This window comes from Vulpes lagopus, chromosome 4 (genome assembly GCF_018345385.1).
Source record: "Vulpes lagopus strain Blue_001 chromosome 4, ASM1834538v1, whole genome shotgun sequence".
NCBI lineage: Eukaryota > Metazoa > Chordata > Mammalia > Carnivora > Canidae > Vulpes > Vulpes lagopus.
The window spans coordinates 18,062,235-18,083,024 of NC_054827.1; the positions used below are offsets into that span (position 1 = coordinate 18,062,235).

Below are 20,790 nucleotides of genomic sequence, written 5' to 3' on the forward strand. Positions count from 1 at the left end.
CATTGAAATATACAAGAGATGGGTGGCAATTTCAATAATATATACCCTTCTGTATCTCCTTTATTCTGTTCACATCTAGATAAATGTCTACCAAGTACCTACAGGTATTCAGTGAAGGGAAATCAGTAAATAGTGTTCAATAGCATTCTTTCTACAACTTCATGGTGTATTGCATTTATACAAGTTCTTATCACATTTTTGTGAAGAATATACAGTGTACCAAGTATTTTTCAACACCTATGCTAAAAACTCTCTATGCTTCTTCCTTCTTTCTTACAAATTATTTTTTATGCTATCAAATACAACTAAAGTATTAGTCTATGCTAACTAACCCAGGTAAATTAGTATTCAATACTGAGTCACCCAACTTTTTTATTCCATTCCAGTTCCATAGGAAGTGCTACCTGCTGCAAGTGAGATGTGTTCATTTTCAGTTTTAAAGAAGGTAGATAGTCCCCCAGTGGGTTCCTATCACACCTTGAACCTCCCAAATAATAGTACTGATCATCCTGTACTGAAATTGTCTTTCCATTTGTCAGCTAATCTCAATATAACATGTCTTGCAGAGTAAGAAATTTGTCTATTTTATTCATCATTGCCATCCCACTACCTCAGGTAAATAATCGTTCAATGAATGACCACAGACCCTGTTTTTATTTTATGCATGTCATCTGGCTCAGACTGCTGACACTCGTATAACTTGAACACAAAATTATCCCTCACCAGTCTGTTGCAGAGGAGCTCAACCATGTCTTACCACTCTTTGACCCTTTACAATATCCTTTCCCAGCTGCTGTTTTCTACTCCTTGAAAGCATAACGAATCACAGGGCCTCTCTTTTTCAGTAAATTCTAAAAAATAATCACCTTACAAATCATGCCAGGTGAATCTCATTAAGCTCTTTTGATGCAGTTAATACTAATTCATAAAAGAAAATGTCCTAAGTCCTGACTTTTAACAATGACGAAAGATCAGGGACTTGTCTAATTCAAATCACAAAATTGGGCCCCATCTCTTTTGCCATGAGCATAATGAAAGGGATTCAACTGGCTGAATGAAGGAAAACAAAAGGAAAGGTTAAGTAATGGCATATTAAATTTGTTTGGGGGTGGGGAGAGCTTCTAATGCTATAATACAGGGATTACTTTTGAACTAGCTTTCCCATCCTTATTAATGACTTTGGGGAGGAGAAACAAATAGCATCTTAATAACCTCTGCAGGCAAATGACAACATCCATCTGTGCAGTGTTGTTAACATTCAGAGCTGAGAAATGAAACCAAGTAATACAGTCAGATTAGAAATGGAGGCAGGCAATAAAAATAAGATCCAGCCTAGTAAGGTAATATCTCTGTAGTGAATGTTATAAAACACCTCTCTGTAATGGAAGGAAGGTCCTTGTAAAGGTAGAACAGTAAAAGGAACATAGAACTGTTATAAGAAACTAAAACAAGATTTACTATGAGTGATGACAACTTAAAAAAAAAAAGACCAATGACTGAGGTGTGGGTGGTATAAATACAGGCATCTAGTCCCACTTAGAAGTGGCATGGTTATCTCAGAAAGGACCCAGTGAATCCGCATCATGGGTTATGTTTAGTTCTTATGGTGAAAAAAAGGCAGACAAATAAGGTAAATTTAAGAGACAGAAAAAAATAATAAAAAGTCTCAAGGGATAATTTATATGGAAAGATTTGAAAGATCAGATCTGTGTGGTTTGCCTAAGTAATGTCTTTGGAGAGATAGAACCATCTCCAGATGTCTATAGAGTATACATATTTAAGAAACATAAAAATTATTTAGAATGCTACAGAAACCATGTGAAAATAAAGAAATAGAATGAAATTGAGGGAAAAATTTATAATGTCTTTATTTGGATTTAGTAATAGTCTTTAAACTGATATCAACAAACTCTACCAGGGGCAAACTCTAAAGTCTTTCATTACATGAGATTTAGGGGTATCTTATGGCACAAAAAAAAAAATTAAAGATTCTTACTTTTTCATAAATAACTAAGGATACATTTCCCCAACCTTTCTTCTTGTATTAAAAACCTGTGTTATCCAAACTGTGTTCAAAATGTGTGGAAAATATTTAAAACTCCATTCACACTCTTAAAATGGAATATATAACACTTCTGTCTAAATATTTGTCAATTGGGACCTCTTAAAGCCTTGATACAAAGGTTGGCATTGATGTTAGTACATTCAACTTCCAACAAGCCAGGGAATTACTAACAGATATAGAATTTACTGTATAGAACAAATAAAACTCAGACTAGAAAGGCAAAGAGTACAGGTGATATTTTCCAGGTTTCTTCTTTAAATTCAGCTTTACCCTGAATTTTTTATCCAAAGCCATGCAATGTGCAAATGGCATTAATCTTTAATCACATGTATGCACTGAAGACATAACTAAAATAGATTCTAATAAAACCAGATTTAATTTATGCATCAAAATCTCATTTTTATACCTACTACAAGTATAGGACCTTGTCTCTATTGTGAAGTCATTTGTAGTCTTTTTAGAAAAAGTGGGCATGTACATAAAAAAGAATCCACCAACAAAATGTAGAAGACAACCATCAAATAATGGGACAGAAACACAGTGAATCATGAAGAGTCAAGAAACCAAGAAATTTGGGGGTATTAAGCTAGCCCAAAGATTGAGGGAAAACTTGCAGAAATTATTTGGGCCCCCTATTGTTTCTTTGTTTCTCTTTTTCCACAAAAAATATGCAGACCTAGCCCACTAAAATAAGCTTTAAAATAACTGTACTTCTGGAAAATACCTATCTGTGTATGTAATACCTATCTACAAGCTTATTATATGCAATTTTTAAAAACTGGAGATATAGCAATAAACAAAATTAAGTCCCTGATCTCATAGAGCTTACATAGGGGAGAGATGGAGCAATTAGTAAAGTTTTAAAATGTGCACATAAAATATGTCACGTAGTAGGGATGCCTGGGTGGCTCAGTGGTTTAACATCTGTCTTTGGCTCAGGGAGTGATCCCAGGCCCAGTGATTGAGTACTGCATTGGGCTCCCTGCGGGGAGCCTGCTTCTCCCTCTGCCTATGTCTCTGCCTCTCTCTGTGTGTCTCTTATGAATAAATAAATAAATAAAAGTCGTTTTAAAAATATGTCAGGTCTATATGTTGGCAAATTGAAATCCAGTAAAAAAAAGAGAAATAAATAAATAATAAATAAATAAATAAATAAATAAATAAAATGTCAGGTCATAAGAATTGCTGCAAAGAAGAATAAACTGATACAAGGGAATAGGGAATGGGGGTTCCATTTTAAATGTAGTAGTCAGAAAGACTCCTTTAATGATAGGGTAATATTCAGCAGAATCTTGAATAAAGAGTGCAAGTAAGCCATGGTACTATCTGGTGGAAGAGCATTCCAGGCAAAGGGCACCACAAGTGCAAACACCCTGAGGCAGAAGCACATCTGCTTGGCATCTTCGAGGATTGTAGTGTGAGAGGGGAACATGATTGGACTTGAGATCAGGGGAGTGTCAAGAGAACAAGATGATTTAAGTCTTTGTCAGCTGTGGCAAGATATTGGCTTTTACTTTGATCTGGAAAATTACTGGAAGGTTTTAAGCAGATGAAAAACATTATCTGTCTTATATGTTAAAAGGCTTTCTCTGGCTGCTCAGTGAAGAATAAAATGCAGGGGGCAAGAGTGAATAAATGAGAAACCAGTTAAGAAACTGCTATAGTAGGGCATCTGGGTGATTCAGTTTGTTGAGCATCCCACTCTTGATTTTGGCTCAAGTCATGATCTCAGGGTCCTGGGATTGAGCCTTGCATTGGGCTCCATGCTCTTGGTGGGGAGTCTGCCTGAGATTCTCTCTCTCTCCTTCTCCTTTTGCCCCTCCACGTCCCTCCACCACATTCTCTCTCTGTCTCTCTCTCTCTCTCTCGTTCTCAAAAGATTTTTTAAAAATCTTTAATAAATATTTTTTAAATTGCTATAATAATCCAGGAAAACGATGATATAAAATGCAGCACAGTGAACTCAATGGATGTGGTGAGAAGATTCTGAATGTAATTCAATAGTTTTTGCTGACTGAGGTGTAAAAAACAAAAAGGAGTCAGGGTGAGTTTTCTGGCCTGGCAACTGGTATCCTGGAGCTGACATTTGCTAAGATGGGGAAAGTGAAGAGCAGTGCAGATGTGGGGCCTGAGATTAGAAGTGGAGATTAGATAATTCCAAGAATTATCTCATGGAAGTATGTGTGAATTGTCTATTAGCCTACCAAATAATTATAATTAGCAGACAGTTGGAGATATGAGTGTGGAGTTCAAGGGAGCAGTCAGAGCTGGACATCTCCATTTGTGAACCTCCAGCATATAGATATATTTAATGCCATCAAGCTGCATCATGATGGCTGAGGGCTGAGACCCATGATACTCCCATTCAAAGATGAATTAATTTTGAATCTATAAAAATGATGATAAAATAGCCAAACACTGAAACTTTGCTCAGTTTAGAGTAAAACAAAATTCCTATTTTATCAGATCACTTAATGGCATTTAAAGTTCAGAATTTGGGACACCTGGGTGGCTGAGTGGCTGGGTGCCTGCCTTTGGCTCAGGTAGTGATCCCGGGATCCAGGATCAAGTCCTGCATCAGGCTCCCTGTGAGGAGCCTGCTTCTCCCTCTGCCTGTGTCTCTGCCTCTCTCTCCCTCTCTCTTTGTGTCTCATGAATAAATAAATAAATCTTTTTTAAAAAAATAAAGTTCAGATTTTAGGGGTGCCTGGGTAGCTCAGTCAGTCATCTCCCTTCAGCTCTGGTAGTGATCTCAGGGTCTTGGGATAGAGCCTCACATCAGGCTCCTTGCCCAGTGAGGAGTCTGCTTTTCCCTCTCCCTCTGCCCCTCCTCCCGCTTGTGCTCTTCTTGTCTTTCTCTCTCAAATAAATAAGATCTTTAAAAATAATAGTAACCAATAAGTTCAGAATTTTAGCGTGGATCACAAATATCCTAAGAAAGGTTAAAACCTAAGCTCAGATTGCTGGCCAAAACTCTGCCTTCCTTGACCCTCCCAATTAGAAAATAGCAATAACAACAATAAAAATCAAACAAAAATATTTATGGGTCACCAAATAATGTTGCAACATACTCAAAGGCAGAGCCATTTTGTCTACTGGACCACCATCACGGACCTATAGCAACAAAACAGTTTTATTAGAAATACAATCTGGGGGAAAGAACAGTAATTGAGAGGACAAGTAGATATGAAACTTACAAGTAACACAGTTGATCAGAATCAGGCAGATAAGGCTGAGGCAGTATCAATGGCAGATTGAGGCAGGTGGGCAAAACAAAAAGCAGGAGTGTACAAAACTTTATGGGGGTCCAAAGTTTAATAAAACAGCCAGGCACCAATCAATTGAAGTTTAAACAAGGGGCAGTTGGCCAAGGGGTGGAGTGAAAACCATGGAGGTCTGCAACAGGAAACAGGCTGGTGATGGGGTGGCTGCATGGCTCAGTCAGTTAAGCATCTGCCTTCGGCTCAGGTCATGATCCCAGGTCTCGGGATCGAGCCCCACATCAGGCTCCCTGCTCAGTGCAGAGTCTGCTTCTCCTTCTCCCTCTGCCCCTTCCCCTGCTTGTGCTCTCTCTCTTTCTCTCAAATAAATAAATAAAATCTTAAGAAAGAAAGAAAAAGTGACTGATACATTATTTGATTAGTTTGGAGAGTAAGGTGCTTTTCTGAGGCTGAAAAAACAATTGGGATCCAGAACTCGGAGAACTATCTGGACCATACTAAAGAGTCAGCACTTGGTTCTGTATGTGCTTAGGATCTGTGCAAGTGTCTTCGCGAGTGAGTGGCACCATCAGGTCACATCACACTCCAGAAAAAATAAATATAAATTGGTGCAAGACAGAGGGCAGAGACCAGACAGGATCCCTCACGAGAAATAATAAGGGTCTAAACCACACACTGGCCATAGACAGGGAAAGAGAGCAGATTGAAGGGATTCACAGGAGGCAAAATAAACAGAAAGCAGAAGGGAGAGATACAGGAGGGGAGACATAGGGGGAAGACTCACAGGTTTTTGATCTGAACATCAATATGGAAATAATAGGGGCTACGAGAATAAAAGAAACAGTCCCAGGGGTGGGAGGTGAAAAGATGAATTGTGTTCCATTTCACACAGAAGGAGGAGGAGAAACTTCTGGTTATTCACTTGATTGTTTAAGCAAAAAAGAATGGAGAGGAAAAAATGAAGCTGAACATTATAGAAGCGACAAGACTATTTTATAATGTTGACATATAGAAAACAGGCCCAAGAAAGCAAGACATTTCATGTTTCTCTTCCGGTTAACCAAAAAGAAATGTTTTTTTCTGTTAGAGTCTGTGATAACCTATTGTTTCAATTAATAAAGCTAGGCAGGATAAATATGGATTTAAAAACACAAAATTAGTTGCCTCTTTGGAAAAGATGAATCAGTATTTCCTATGGTCTTAAATTATTCTTCAAAATGATGGGCTTTGAGACAAATCCTATTCATTTATGTAGCCTTTCCTTGATAGATTAAGAATTTACATAAAAATCTTTACATCGCAAAGATACTAATACACTCAATTGGTAATCTGCAGTACACTGAAAGTATAAATCAAGGGAACTTTAAAACTAGTCATGGTGTTCTAATGGGAAAGATTATTCCAAAATTCTTCTGCATGCTTTAGAATAATTTCACAGTTAAAATCCCTGTACCTTCGAAAATCATCACTGAATATTTAATGAAGTATATCTGTAGTACCAACAATTACCTAACCGTTTATAAGGTTTATAACAGTTTATAAAACACTTTCCTTACTGCGCCACATTTAAGAGAAGTCTGTAACTGATTCAGTACATCCATACATGTTAGAAAACAATAGCTTTGCAAGACTACATTTGTTAGTGCAAATCACGAAGTTTAAACTATTTCTGACCCCTGCTATAGGTTTAGGCCTGGGAATTGTTATTTGTTATCATTTGCTCTGTAAATAAATCACAGAAGGCAGACCATCCCCCCTGGAAGCACTGAGGTAGCATAAGACTCCAGTGCCAGCGGCAAAGGGTTGTAATTTAGTTCAATCATGCATTTGTTATGAGAACTCTGACAAGCTTCAGCTCTACAAGTAAACCTGGCACACAAAGAAATTCTGTGAAAAAAAATACCATGCAAAAAAGATCACTCCGCTCTTCTCATTCTGAGATAGAAAATGTGAGTTTCCCAAGAGCTGATCTCTGAAGAGCAAATGAAATAGAAATCCCAAACAAGTGCCTAGGAAGAACATGTACCACAAAATGCCTCCTCTGTTGGCCTCATAAAATCCGACCCATTCTTCAGGCAAACTCAAATAGCATCTCCTCCATGCACCTTCCCTGTTGCACACACCAGATACACTTGCTGATCACATCCCCTTTCCAGAACACATACTTTCTACATGCTATCTACACATAGACAATAACTGAATGAATGCCTATAGCCAGGGACTTTTCAATTCATTTAGTGACTTCCACTATAACTGTCCTGCACAAACCACAGTGTAGACACCAATAACTGTTGATGGAACACTTTGGAACCTTGGAAAGGTAAATAGTCATTCCAATATGGCTAATGATTTTCAAGACATTTTGGAAGTTCTTTTGGAACTGATTTTTCAGATTTTGAAAACGTTTCCAGTGATAGCAGGTTTTGCCCTTTAAGTTAGATCTTATTTTATTTTAGAAACAGTCAAAAGTCAAGCAAGTCAAGCCTGTAGCTCTCTACATTCTCTCTCCTTTCCCCCTTGATGCTAAGAATGGTCCCTTTTCCTCCCTAGGACAATCATTCCACAAATAAATGTGTTGAATGAATGAAAAAGTGAATAAGTCAAGTAAGTGGGAGATCAGTTATAAGGATATATTTATTTTAAAATAAGGGATGTGATCATCAAACTGCTATAACCAGGCTCTATCCTAACCTTGGCAACCCACAGCTTTGACAATGAAGAGGAAAAAGGACCAAGTTCCCCACCTGCCCCAAGTACACTGAAACTTCCCCCATTTGACCAAGGAAGATGCCCTTGCAGATGAGAAACGATGATGCAGAGACCTGATCAGAAATGTGGGAGGATTTTGATGGAAATCTTGTCTCACATTTAGATCTCTCATCCATTTTGAGTTTATCATTGTGTATGGTGAAAGAGAGTGGTCCAGTTTCATTCTTCTGCATGTGGATGTCCAATTTTCCCAGCACCATTTATTGAAGAGACTGTCTTTCTTCCAATGGATAGTCTTTCCTCCTTTATCAAATATTAGTTGACCATACAGTTCAGGGTCCACTTCTGGATTCTCTATTCTGTTCCATGGATCTATGTGTCTGTTTTTGTGCAAGTACCACACTGTCTTGATGACCACAGCTTTGTAGTACAGGCAAAACCCTTTTTGAACTTGGCCACAGTAACTTCTTGCAAGATACATCCACAAAGGCAAAAGAAACAAAAGCAAAAATGAACTATTGGGACTTCATCAAGATAAGAAGCTTTTGCACAGCAAAGGATACAGTCAACAAAACTAAAAGACAACCTACAGAATGGGAGAAGATATTTGCAAATGACATATCAGATAAAGGGCTAGTTTCCAAAATCTATAAAGAACTTATTAAACTCAACACCAAAGAAACAAACAATCCAAACATGAAATGGGCAAAAGACATGAAGAGAAATCTCACAGAGGAAGACATGGACATGGCCAACAAGCACATGAGAAAATGTTCTGCATCACTTGCCATCAGGGAAATACAAATCAAAACCACAATGAGATACCACCTCACACCAGTGAGAATGGGGAAAATTAACAAGGCAGGAAACAACAAATGTTGGAGAGGATGTGGAGAAAAGGGAACCCTCTTACACTGTTGGTGGGAATGTGAACTGGTGCAGCCACTCTGGAAAACTGTGTGGAGGTTCCTCAAAGAGTTAAAAATAGACCTGCCCTACGACCCAGCAATTGCACTGCTGGGGATTTACCCCAAAGATTCAGATGCAATGAAACGTCGGGACACCTGCACCCCGATGTTTCTAGCAGCAATGGCCACAATAGCCAAACTGTGGAAGGAGCCTCGGTGTCCACTGAAAGATGAATGGATAAAGGAGCTGTGGTATATGTATACAATGGAATATTCCTCAGCCATTAGAAACGACAAATACCCACCATTTGTTTCGATGTGGATGGAACTGGAGGGTATTATGCTGAGTGCAGTAAGTCAATCGGAGAAGGACAAACAGTGTATGTTCTCATTCATTTGGGGAATGTAAATAATAGTGAAAGGGAATATAAGGGAAGGGAGAAGAAATGTGTGGGAAATATCAGGAAGGGAGACAGAACATAAAGACTCCTAACTCTGGGAAACGAACTAGGGGTGGTGGAAGCGGAGGAGGGCGGACGGTGGGGGTGACTGGGTGGCAGGCACTGAGGGGGACACTTGACGGGATGAGCACTGGGTGTTTTTATGTATGTTGGTAAATTGAACACCAATAAAAATTAATTTATTTAAAAAAAAAAAGAAATGTGGGAAGATGAGGCACCTAGGTGGCTCAGTTGGTTGGGCATCCAACTCTTGGTTTTGGCTCAGGTGGTAATTTCATGGTCAAGCAATGGAGTCCCATTATCAGGCTCCATGCTCAGTGGGGAGTCTGCTTGGATTTTCTTCCTCTGCCTCACTGCCCACTCTCCCCCCACCCTCTAAAATAAAAAAAATAAATCTTTAAAAAGAAAAAAAAGAAATATGGGGAGAACTTGAATTCCCCATAAATTTGACTGAAACAACAGAAATTAATCTGGGCTTAACTCTTGGACTCTCAACAAGATAATAAATGCCATCCACCTTTTATATCTGCTACTACCTCAGGCTCCAGATAACTCAGGACTAGAAATTCTTTGACCAGAGATCCCAGTCTAAATGCCTATATGGCCTTCCAAAGCATCACTTCCCACTTTGATCTGCCTCACTTTCCTCCTAGGCCTTATAGGGTCTGCCAGCATAATAGTTACTGTTTCCTGGTTCCCTAACACCAAGCAAGCCCTAATGAGAAACCAGGAGGAGGTAAGAGGGAAGAAAGGAAAGAATACATTATACAGGATTTATATACATGACCATGCTTCATTCACACAACAACCCTAAAAAGTATGTGTTGTTGTACCACAAAACTGAGGCTCAAAGAGCTTAAATAACTTGCCTAAAACCTCACATCCCCACTGGGAGAAGAACCTGGATTCTAGACAGTTATGAGACCATTAAGTCCATGTTAGTCCCACTATATGTGATCCTAAAATGCGGTGTATATCAGTAAGATCAGCTTCATCATAAGGCTTATCACTAGCTTTGAAAACCAATTCAATAGAAGAATCTTCAAAATGCTTTATGAGCAATTATAGTGTCATAAGAATAAGTTGATAAATTTCCAGGGTTGCTGTTGAGAGTCATTTGGGTTTTTTTCTCCATATATGGAGTTGAGTAAGGAGATCTAAAAGGATGAGAGCAGAGGACGCTAACAGGCTGAGCCTTATACATGCAGACCAGAACAGATAATGTTAGAATTTTCTCTCTTTTTCCAGACAAATCCAATAAAGATGTCTGTATCTGTTATCTAAAATCAACTTGAAAGGTTTGACCCCTCGCACCTAAAGTGACTTTGTATAAAGAACATAATTCAACTTTAGTTCTGACAGCAAATTATTTCTTACAATGTTTTCATAATATCATTCAAAGCAGGTTTTTATTTTATTTTATCCTTGGCAACTATAAGCTGAATGTCAACAATGTTCAACATATTAGCTATATTAGAGAGAAAACACAATGAAACTCTAAAGACCTTGATTACTGGGGCAATGAAAAATTCATGCCCTGCTCTGGTGGAGCAAAGCTTTGGCAGGGTTAGTGAGACGCCTTCAAAGTATACCAATGAATTTTCCAACCTGCTGTTTCAGATAAATGGTTTTCATTTTTCTGTTTGCTTGTGTTTGATAAGGTTACTGGATTGATTCAAGTTGTTTGCAACGCCTTGAAGGCAAAGGATGTTACAGCATCCAGTGTCCTCATGACTCACTATTGCTTTTCTAAGAAGTTTCTGGTCATAATATCTAAGATAACAACAGAAAATACTCCATTTCTTAGCATATATTAATTTTGCTCTGGGATCAGTAAATATAATATTGGTCATCAAAAATGACCAATGGGGATTCCATATGGTGCATAAGAGTGTTCTTTAACTCTCTTAAGTGTTTTTAGGTAGACTGAAGGAAGATCCCCTTTAATTTATAATTCCAAGGCTCTGGTCACAGCAGGACATGTATCAAAATACTGATTCTCAACTTGGGGCTGAGAATTCTAATAAGAATTCTATTTGCTCCATAATCATAAAATAGTATTACCATGATCTGAATTTCATGTTTCTTCCCCCACTCCCCCAGAATTCATATGTTAAAAACCTAATCCCTAATGTGCTAGTACTTTAGAGTGGGGCGTTTTGGAGGTCATTAGAATGTGAAGGTGGACACTTCATGAATGGGATTAATGCCCTTATAAAAAAGACCCCAAGGGAACTCTGTCCACCATGTGAGGACACAGTGAGAAGTAAGCCATCTATGATAATGTAGGCCTTCACCAGACATTGAAGTTGCTGGCACCAGATTCAGAGTTTCCAACCTCCAGAACTGTGAGAAATAAATGTTTATTGTTTATAAGCCACCTAGTTTATGATATTTTTATTATAGCAGCTCCAACAAATTAGGACAAGTACCAAGAAAAATGTTTTGATGAATTAAAATATAGATCTTTGGAAAGTAAATCCTTCTACCCTTCACATAAATAAATTGAATATTTTGAAGTAAAATTTATCTCCAGTACCATCACCCTACCTTTATTCAGAGTTGACAGAAAAGTTGTAGTGTTACATGAAGCTTTGTGGCTATGATGGGTTTAGATACAGACATCTAAACCTATTGTTTCACACTAATCAAAATATCAACCATAGAAGTCTCAAATGGGAAGGCCGTTTCTGAAGATATCTGGTCTTCTGGATTGCACATTTCAACTTTCCTATCACTGTGCCCAAACTAGGAAAGCTACACTTCCCATACAAAGATGTTTTCTTTTGAGTAAAGACCTCACTGCTATCCTCCAAAAACAAAACAAAATAAAACAAAACAAAAACAAAAAACCCATAGAAAATTGACAGCATTGCTCCCTTCCTCAATTTAGACTGATTTCTGAAAAATGAAAGGTAAGAAATCAGAAAAGGAAATACTTGGCACTTGCATATTCAATATGGAGCATGTTGCAAACAGAGTAGAATAGTATAATAGTTACAGAACTAGGGGAAAATGGTTCCTTTGCCTCAGTACTCTAAAAACTAGAGTAAGAAATTAATATAAAGATTTTGCCCAAAAAAGGGCAAAAACAAACATGAGGGAAAAGATCAGAAACCAGAACTTGGACAAGAATTTCAGTGTAGACAAAGCGGTTCCGTTGTGAGAAATCTCTGGAGCTACTCAGCATCCAATACAGGCTCTGCTACATGACCTTTCCCCCTCACTGGAGAACCTTCCATGTCATGTGAGTTTCTTTTCCCAAACTCTTCCACTTACTTCATTCAAACAATATATAGAATGCTTAATAGAAGCCAGTTGCTGGTTTTTTAAAAGATTTTATTTATTTATTCAAGAGAAACACAGAGAGAGAGGCAAAGATACAGGCGGGGGGGGTGGGTGGAGAGGCAGGCTCCCTGTGGAGAACCTGATGCGGGACTCAACCCCAAGACCTCAGGATCACCTCCTGAGTCAAAGGCAGATGATGCTCAACCACTGAACCACCCAGGTGCTCCAAGCCAGTTGCTGTTTTAAGCAATGAAAATGCAGCAATGATATAAAACAAAATATTTTTAAAATATAGAAAGCAAAAATATTTACCTTCATTTGGATTATATTCTAATGGGAGGAGACAGACCATCAATAAAATAAATATGTCAAATATATAATATTCTAGAAGGTTGTTAAGGGGTACAGAGAAAAATTAAGCCAGGAAAAGGGATAAGAAATACTTGGAGTGGGGATCCCTGGGTGGCGCAGCGGTTTGGCGCCTGCCTTTGGCCCAGGGCGCGATCCTGGAGACCCGGGATCGAATCCCACATCAGGCTCCCGGTGCATGGAGCCTGCTTCTCCCTCCGCCTGTGTCTCTGCCTCTCTCTCTCTCTCTGTGACTATCATAAATAAATAAAAAATTAAAAAAAAAAAAAAGAAATACTTGGAGTGAATAGGTACAAAGTTCAAATGGGATGGTCAAGGAAGGTATAGTAAGCAGAATAATGGCCCTCAAACATGTCTACATACTTATATGGCAAAAAGATGCTATAGATATGATTAAGTTAAGGATCATGAGATGGGGAGATTATCATGGATTATCTAAGTGGGTTCAATGTGATCACAAGGGTCCTTATAAGGGAAAGAGGTAGGTATCAGATTCAGAGACTGGAGATATGACAGTAGAGGTTGGAGTGACAATTGCTGGCTGGAAGGACCATGAGCCACAGAATGTGAGCATCCTCTAGAAGCTGGAAAAGGTAAGGAAATACATTCTCACCAGGAGAAAATGTGTGAGTCACAATTTGTGCTAATTGACCACAGCAGTAATAAGAAACTAAAACAGATAATGTCACTGAGAAGATTACATCTGAGCAGTCTCAAAAGAGGTGAGGGAACCACTCTGCAGATATTTGGGGCAAGGGTGCAAACAACAGAAAAATGCCCTTAGCAGAAGCTTGCATAGCCATGTGCATGAAGCAGAGCAACAATAGGAGTAGGGCGAACAGAAGGAAGCAGGTCAGAGGATAGGTGGGGTCAGCTTATTTAGGGCCTTATTGGCCACCGTAAACACTTTGGCCTATTCTGAGTGAGATAGGGAGTTTAAGAGGATCTGTGAATATTTATAGGAATTCTGAATGCTTACAAGAAGAATAAATGTGATATGCTGGTAAACCAATGGGGGCAAAAGGGTGTGTGGATTTGTAGCATTTGCTGATTTCTCTGAAGTAAATACTCTCACTATGCTTGATTTCAAGCTACCAATAGTTTGACAACCAACTCACAAAACTCCTAAATATTTAATTATCAGATACAGTAGGACATTATTCATCTGATCTCCATTTGACAATTCCACACTATATTCCATCGGGGCCAAACAATTCAGGAGTCAACCAGTGGCAAAATGTATAAGAAAGGACTCAATTAAAATCAGTGAGAAGATACCTGAGTTTGACAGATGCCAGATTTTAAAATCTAATTTTTCCTTATCTGCTCTGCCTGGTGATTAAATGATGATTTAAAAAGAAGCACTTTTACTCCTGCCTCAGAATGTTGCCACCAAAAAGAAGACAAACTTTAACTATATTCAGTCTTGTCTATCTTTCATTATGTTCAGCAGAAACATTATCAAAAACAAGTTTCATGAAAGGAGATATTGAGTAAAAAAAAAAATGTAACATATATTGGATCAATCATAGGGAAAAAAAAAAAAAGTAGATGGGTAGAAAAGAAGGCAGGCTTGGCCAAACCAATGAGAAAGCTATACCTAGGAGGCCCCAGAGAAAAAGGAGCTCTGACATAAAAGTATACAATCTTTTTGAGTTTCAAGAGCATGCCTATGTTATCACTACATTTTATATTATATCTCCTGAAATGTATGTCAAATGCAGACAGCATATGTAGATTACGTCCTAGAAAAACATGATCAGGATTGCTCATAGTGACATTTCTGTTACAGTGACAATCATCCCCATTCTTTCTCTGGTATTGGAAGCCAATATGGAACTAATCACGATTCCTGAATTAATGTAACTTAATATAGCTCAGCACCCTCACTTAAAACTTGCTTCTTCATTCAAGGAGTAGAAGGCAGATGATTAGAAATAAGGATGGTTCAAGAGCCATGTTCCTGGGGGAAGTTACAGGGGGCAACAAGGAGAAAAAGAGGAATAAAGGGGGAGAAAGAATATAAAACAATCAATTTCCCTCATTGCTCCTGAGCTTGGAGTTATGACCCCAGAGGTCTTTTATAGGACCTTGATCTAGCTTCTGGGTCTCTTCATAACTGTTTCTCTACCCTAACTTTAGCACAAATAAAGAAATTTTTGACATATGAATGCCTGGCTAGGTGATAGCTTTTTAGGAATCCTTCACCCAGTCTGAATTCTACTTTCTAGGGAGTGATATGGATTAATAACCAGGGATCCTTGAGATTATTTGGTACCCTACAGCAAATTTTTAGTCATCTTGATTTTCTCCTAACACCTAGCTGAAGTTAAGGGTAGAGGGCTGAAGTGGGAAAAGGAAAAAGCGTTGCTGGCTTTCATGCACAGAGTTCTTCAGCAGCTCTTCAGGCCTAAGTTGGGAACAAAAAGGGATCCTAGAATAGTGCGAAAATGACAGCCTGAAAGCAGAGAGCACCTGGAGGGATACTAATGGCCAGGCTCTACCAAACCAATCTACAAACCAATCATTACAGCACATCGGATAGTGGAATCCAAGCAACATGTTTAATTGTATTATAAATATATGTAGCATAAATTTACCATTTTAATCATTTGTAAGTGAACAATTCAGTGGCATTAAATACATTCACATTGCTGTGCAATCATCACCACCATCCAACTCCAGGACTTTCATCATCCCAAACAGAAACTCTGTACCCACTAACAATAACTCCTCCTCCCCTGGGGACCTTATTTTGTTTTTCATCGCTATAAATTTTCCTGTTAATGGCACCTCATGTAAGTGGAATCATATAATATTTGTCCTTTTGTGTCTGGCTTACATCATTTATTGTCAAGATTCATCCATGTTTTAGCAAGTATCAAAATTTCATTCCTTTATGTCCACTCTCACCACTTTTAATTACCATGGTACTGGAAGTCCTACCCACAGAAATCAGACAACAAAAAGGAATAAAAGGCAACCAAATCAGCAAGGAAGAAGTAAACCTTTCACTATTTGCAGATAACATGATACTCTATATAGAAAACCCAAAACAGTCCACAAAAAAAAATGATGGAATTGATACATGAATTCAGTAAAATTGTAGGATACAAATTCAATACACAGAAACCTGTTACATTACTACACACCAATAATGAAACAATAGAAAAAGAAATTAAGGAGTTGATCCCATTTACAATTGCACCAAAAACATTAAGATACCTGGGAATAAACCTAATCAAAGATGTGAAAGATGTATATTCAAAAAACTATAAAACACTGCAGAAAGAAATTGAAGATGATGCAGAGAAGTGGAAAGGTATTCCATGCTCATGGATTGGAAGAACAAATGTTATTAAAATGTTTATACTACCCAACACAAGCTACACATTTAATGTAATTCCTATCAAAATAACCCCAGCATTTTTCACAGAGCTAAAACAATCCTAAAATTTATATGGAACTACAAAAGATTCCAAATAGTTGAAACAACCTTGAAAAAGAAAAGCAAAGCTAGAGATGCCACAATACCAGACTTCAAGTTATATTACAAAACTAGTGATCCAAACAATATGGTGCTAGAACAAAAATGGATACAGAGATCAATAGAACAGAACAAAAACCCAGAAATGAACCCACAGCTATATAGTCAATTAGTTTTTAACAAAGCAGGAAATAATATTCAAGGGAAAAAGTCTCTTCAACAAATGGTGGGAAAACTCTTAGCTACATGCAAAAGAATGAAACTGGACCACTTTTGTACACCATACACAAAAATAAATTCAAAATGGATTAAAGACCTGAATGTGAAACATGAAAACCGAAAAACTCTGGAAGAGAACACAGTCAGTAACCTCTTTGACATTGACCAGAGCAACTTCTCTCTAAATATGTCACCTGAGGCAAGAGAAACAAAAGCAAAAATAAACTACTGGGACTTTATCAAAATAAAAAGCTTTTGCACAGCAAAGGAAACAACAAAACTAAAAGACAACATACAGGATGATGTTGCAAATGACATATTTGATAAAGTGTTAGGATCCAAAATATATATAGAACTTAAAAAACTCAACACCCAAAAAACAAATAATCCAGTTAAGAAACGGGCAGAAGACATGAATAGACATTTTCCAAAGAGGACATACAGTAACCAACAGACACATGAAAAGACGCTCAACATCACTTATCACCAAGAAAATGCAAATTAAAACTACAATGTGCTATCTCTTCACACCTGTCAGAATGTCTACAATCAATAATACAAGAAACAACAGGTGTTGGCAAGGATGTGGAGAAAGAAGAACCCTCTCACACTGTTGGTGGGAATGCAAACTGGTGCAGCCATTGTGGAAAACAGTTGGAGTTTCCCCAAAATATTAAAAATAGAACTGCACTACAATCCCACAATTGTACTACTATTTACCCAAAAAGTACAAAAAGTACAAAAACATTAATTCAAAGGGATATATGCTCCTCAATGTTTACACTAGCATTATCAACAATAGCCAAACTATGGAAATAGCCTAAGTGTTCAATGACCAATGAATGGATAAAAAGATATGATATATATATATATACACACACACATACATACATATATATTCCATATATATGAAATATTACTCAGCCATACAAAAGAATTAAATCTTGCCATTTGCAACAACATGGTTGGAGCTAGAGAGTGTTCCCTAAGTAAATCAGTCAAGAAAAGACAAATACCATATGATTTCACTCATATGTGGAATTTAAGAAACAAAACAAATGAACAAAGGGAAAAAAGAGAGAGAGACAAACCAAGAAACAGACTCTTAACTACAGAAAACAAACTGATAATTATCAGAGGGGAGGTGGGTAGGGGATGGGTGAAACAGGTGATAAGAATTAAGGAGTACACTTGTGATGAGCACCAGGTGTTGTATGGAAGTGTTGGACCACTATATCATACACCTGAAACTAATATAACACTGAATATTAACTAGCTGGAATTTAAATAAGAACTTAACATTTTTTTCATTTCTCTTTATGGTTGAATAATATTCTATTCTGTGTATATACCTACCACCTTTTGTTTATTCATTTATCTATCAATGGACTTTTGGGTTATTTCTATCTTTTGGCTATTGTGAATAATGCTGCTATGAACATGCATGTGCAATATCTGTCTGAATCCCTGCTTTCAATTATTTTATGTATATATCCATCTGTGAATGGGATTACTGAATCATATGGTAATTCCATGCTTTAGTTGTTAAGGAACTAGAATACTATTTTCCACATCAGCTTCACCATTTTGTATTCCCACCAGTCATGCACAAAGGTTCCAATTTCTCCATATCCTTGCTAACACTTGTTGTTCTCCTTTATTTTTAATAATAGCCATCCTAGTGGGTATAAAATGTGTTATTTTTAAAGCCATTACTGTGATTCTAACATGTAACCAGGAAAAAAAAAAAGTATGAATCTGAGGATCAATTTTTCATCTGGGTAAAATGAGAAATAAAACCTACCTTGAAGAGGGACACCTGGGTGGCTCAGTGGCTGAGCGCCTGCCTTTGGCTCAGGTCGTGATTGAATCCCACATTGGGCGCGCCACGGGGAACCTGCTTCTCCCTCTGCCTATGTCTCTGCCTCTGTGTGTGTGTGTGTCTCTCACAAATAAATAAATAAAATCTTAAAAAAAAAAAAACCCTGTCTTGATGGATTGATGTGATGCTCAAATGAGTGACTAACAAAAGACAATCAACAAATGTTGGGTCCCTCTCTCATCCCCTTAGATTTCTACTAAACTTCCTCCCTCAATGTCCAGAAAAACTCTGTGAAGTTTTAAACTATGTAGATTTGACATAGGGTTGATTTTAACTTCTGTTTTGCTTTACCTATAGGTCTTGCAACAGATGCCAAATGTGTCCTCGATTACATCTAAATAGCACTACACCTGCACCCAGCGTTCCTTTCAAATTAAGTACTCATCAGCTCTATTATTAAACAAACAAGGAGCAGCTGTAATGCTCATGGAACCAGTGGGATTATACTTTAAAATTATAGCTCTGCCAAGAGTTTTAGCTTATTGAATAACCCCAACAAGTTGTCCAGTTAAATTAATAGAATACTTTGGTCCCATAAAATCCTGAAATATTTGGCAAACAGAGGCAACAAAATATTTTGCAAGTAAAGCATACATGTAGGACACCTTAGAAATGCTTTTGGAGATAAGCAATGAAGGCATTTATTTTTAATTAGTGTTTTTTTTTTCATCTCTCAACCACAACCATGGCTTACTTAGTTCATTGGTTGGATACTCATTGCATGTCCTTTGTAAAATGCTGAGGATCTGCAATAATGTCATTACTGGGATGTTACTGGGTATCTGGAAGAAGGCCCCAAGAACCACAAACCAATCAGTCAACTATTTAATAGCCAAGTGTCTGCAACAAAACACTGAACAATTGACTTGCAACAAAGCTAAAATCAAACTCCATTAAAGAACAGGTGTTTGATTTGGACTTTCTACAATGTGCTCCACAATCATGGATCAATGAAATACTGGAAAACCCAAACCAATTGTGGCTCACCACTATATGTTTATCATATGGTATCACAATGTGGCAATTCAAAACAAAATAACTATATGAAGTGGTTTTCAGAGCAAAGTCAAAAAACTTGTTAAAACAAAGAAAACTTGAAATTTTCAGTTTGCTCAAATTAAACAAGTTACAGATTTCACATGCTCTTCTATATAAACCATAACTTTTGAAAAGTCAGCCTTAGGTAAAATTCAGAAGTAAACAGTTTTGATTGTCAGGCTTCCCCTCCCCAGGCTCCCTCCCTTATATTTCACTTTCTTTCCCTTCTGGGTGTCACAGATGCTGTAAGTGAATCCATCAGGTGACCTAATGTGTACTAGCCAGTTGGGAAAGTTCTCTCTAAAGAACTAAAAAGGCTGAGACCTAAACCAGAGATTCTCAAACTTTCCTATGCACATAGCTTACCTGAGGACTTCATTTTGGTGTAGATTGTGATTCATCAGGGTTACAGTAAAAGACTGAGTCCTAACAAGCATCCCCAGATGCCCAGGCTGCTGGCCTGAGACACCATTTAGAATATCAAGGATATAAGTGAATGCTAGCCAACAAGGGAGAGTGAGTGTATCACAGCTCAGGCAGCCCACACTAGGCCACCTCAGGGATCTGAGAAAAGAGTAATGTGGCTGAGACAGATGAGTGCTGGTGTGAGAGATGAGGCTGAAAAAGGAGATAGAAGCTGGTCAATGTGGTAAGTGCCTACTAGGTAGTAGGCCCTGGGCTAGGCCCTGGGTAAACAGCAATAAATAAGGCAAATCTAGTCCCTGTATCCTCAGAGCTTGCAATCTCACAGAATTACCTTGTAGGTGGGAAATCATTAAAGATTTTTATATATTTTTTATTATTTTTTTTTTATTTATTTATGATAGTCACACACAGAGAGATGGGCAGAGACACAGGCAGAGGGAGAAGCAGGCTCCATGCACCGGAGCCAGACGTGGGATTCGATCCCGGGTCTCCAGGATCGCGCCCCGGGCCAAAGGCAGGCACCAAACCGCTGCGCCACCCAGGGATCCCTCATTAAAGATTTTTAAACAGAGAAGAGACATGATCTAATTGAAATCTTTAAAATATCTCTCTGAATGGTCTGTAGAGAATGTAGTGAAGGGGCACAAAGTTAGAAAAAGGAATTTATGTTTGCAGACCAAGTGGGAGATGTCAATGAGGATGGCAGAAAAAGAAAAA

At 37.9% G+C, this 20,790-nt stretch overlaps 1 long non-coding RNA gene across 1 annotated transcript in view; it reads right to left on the reverse strand.

The window, feature by feature from the left end:
- The window catches only part of LOC121489726, a 541,311-nt gene that overhangs the window by 519,693 nt on the left and 828 nt on the right, over positions 1 to 20,790 (reverse strand). The gene's annotated exons all lie outside the window — the stretch shown is intronic.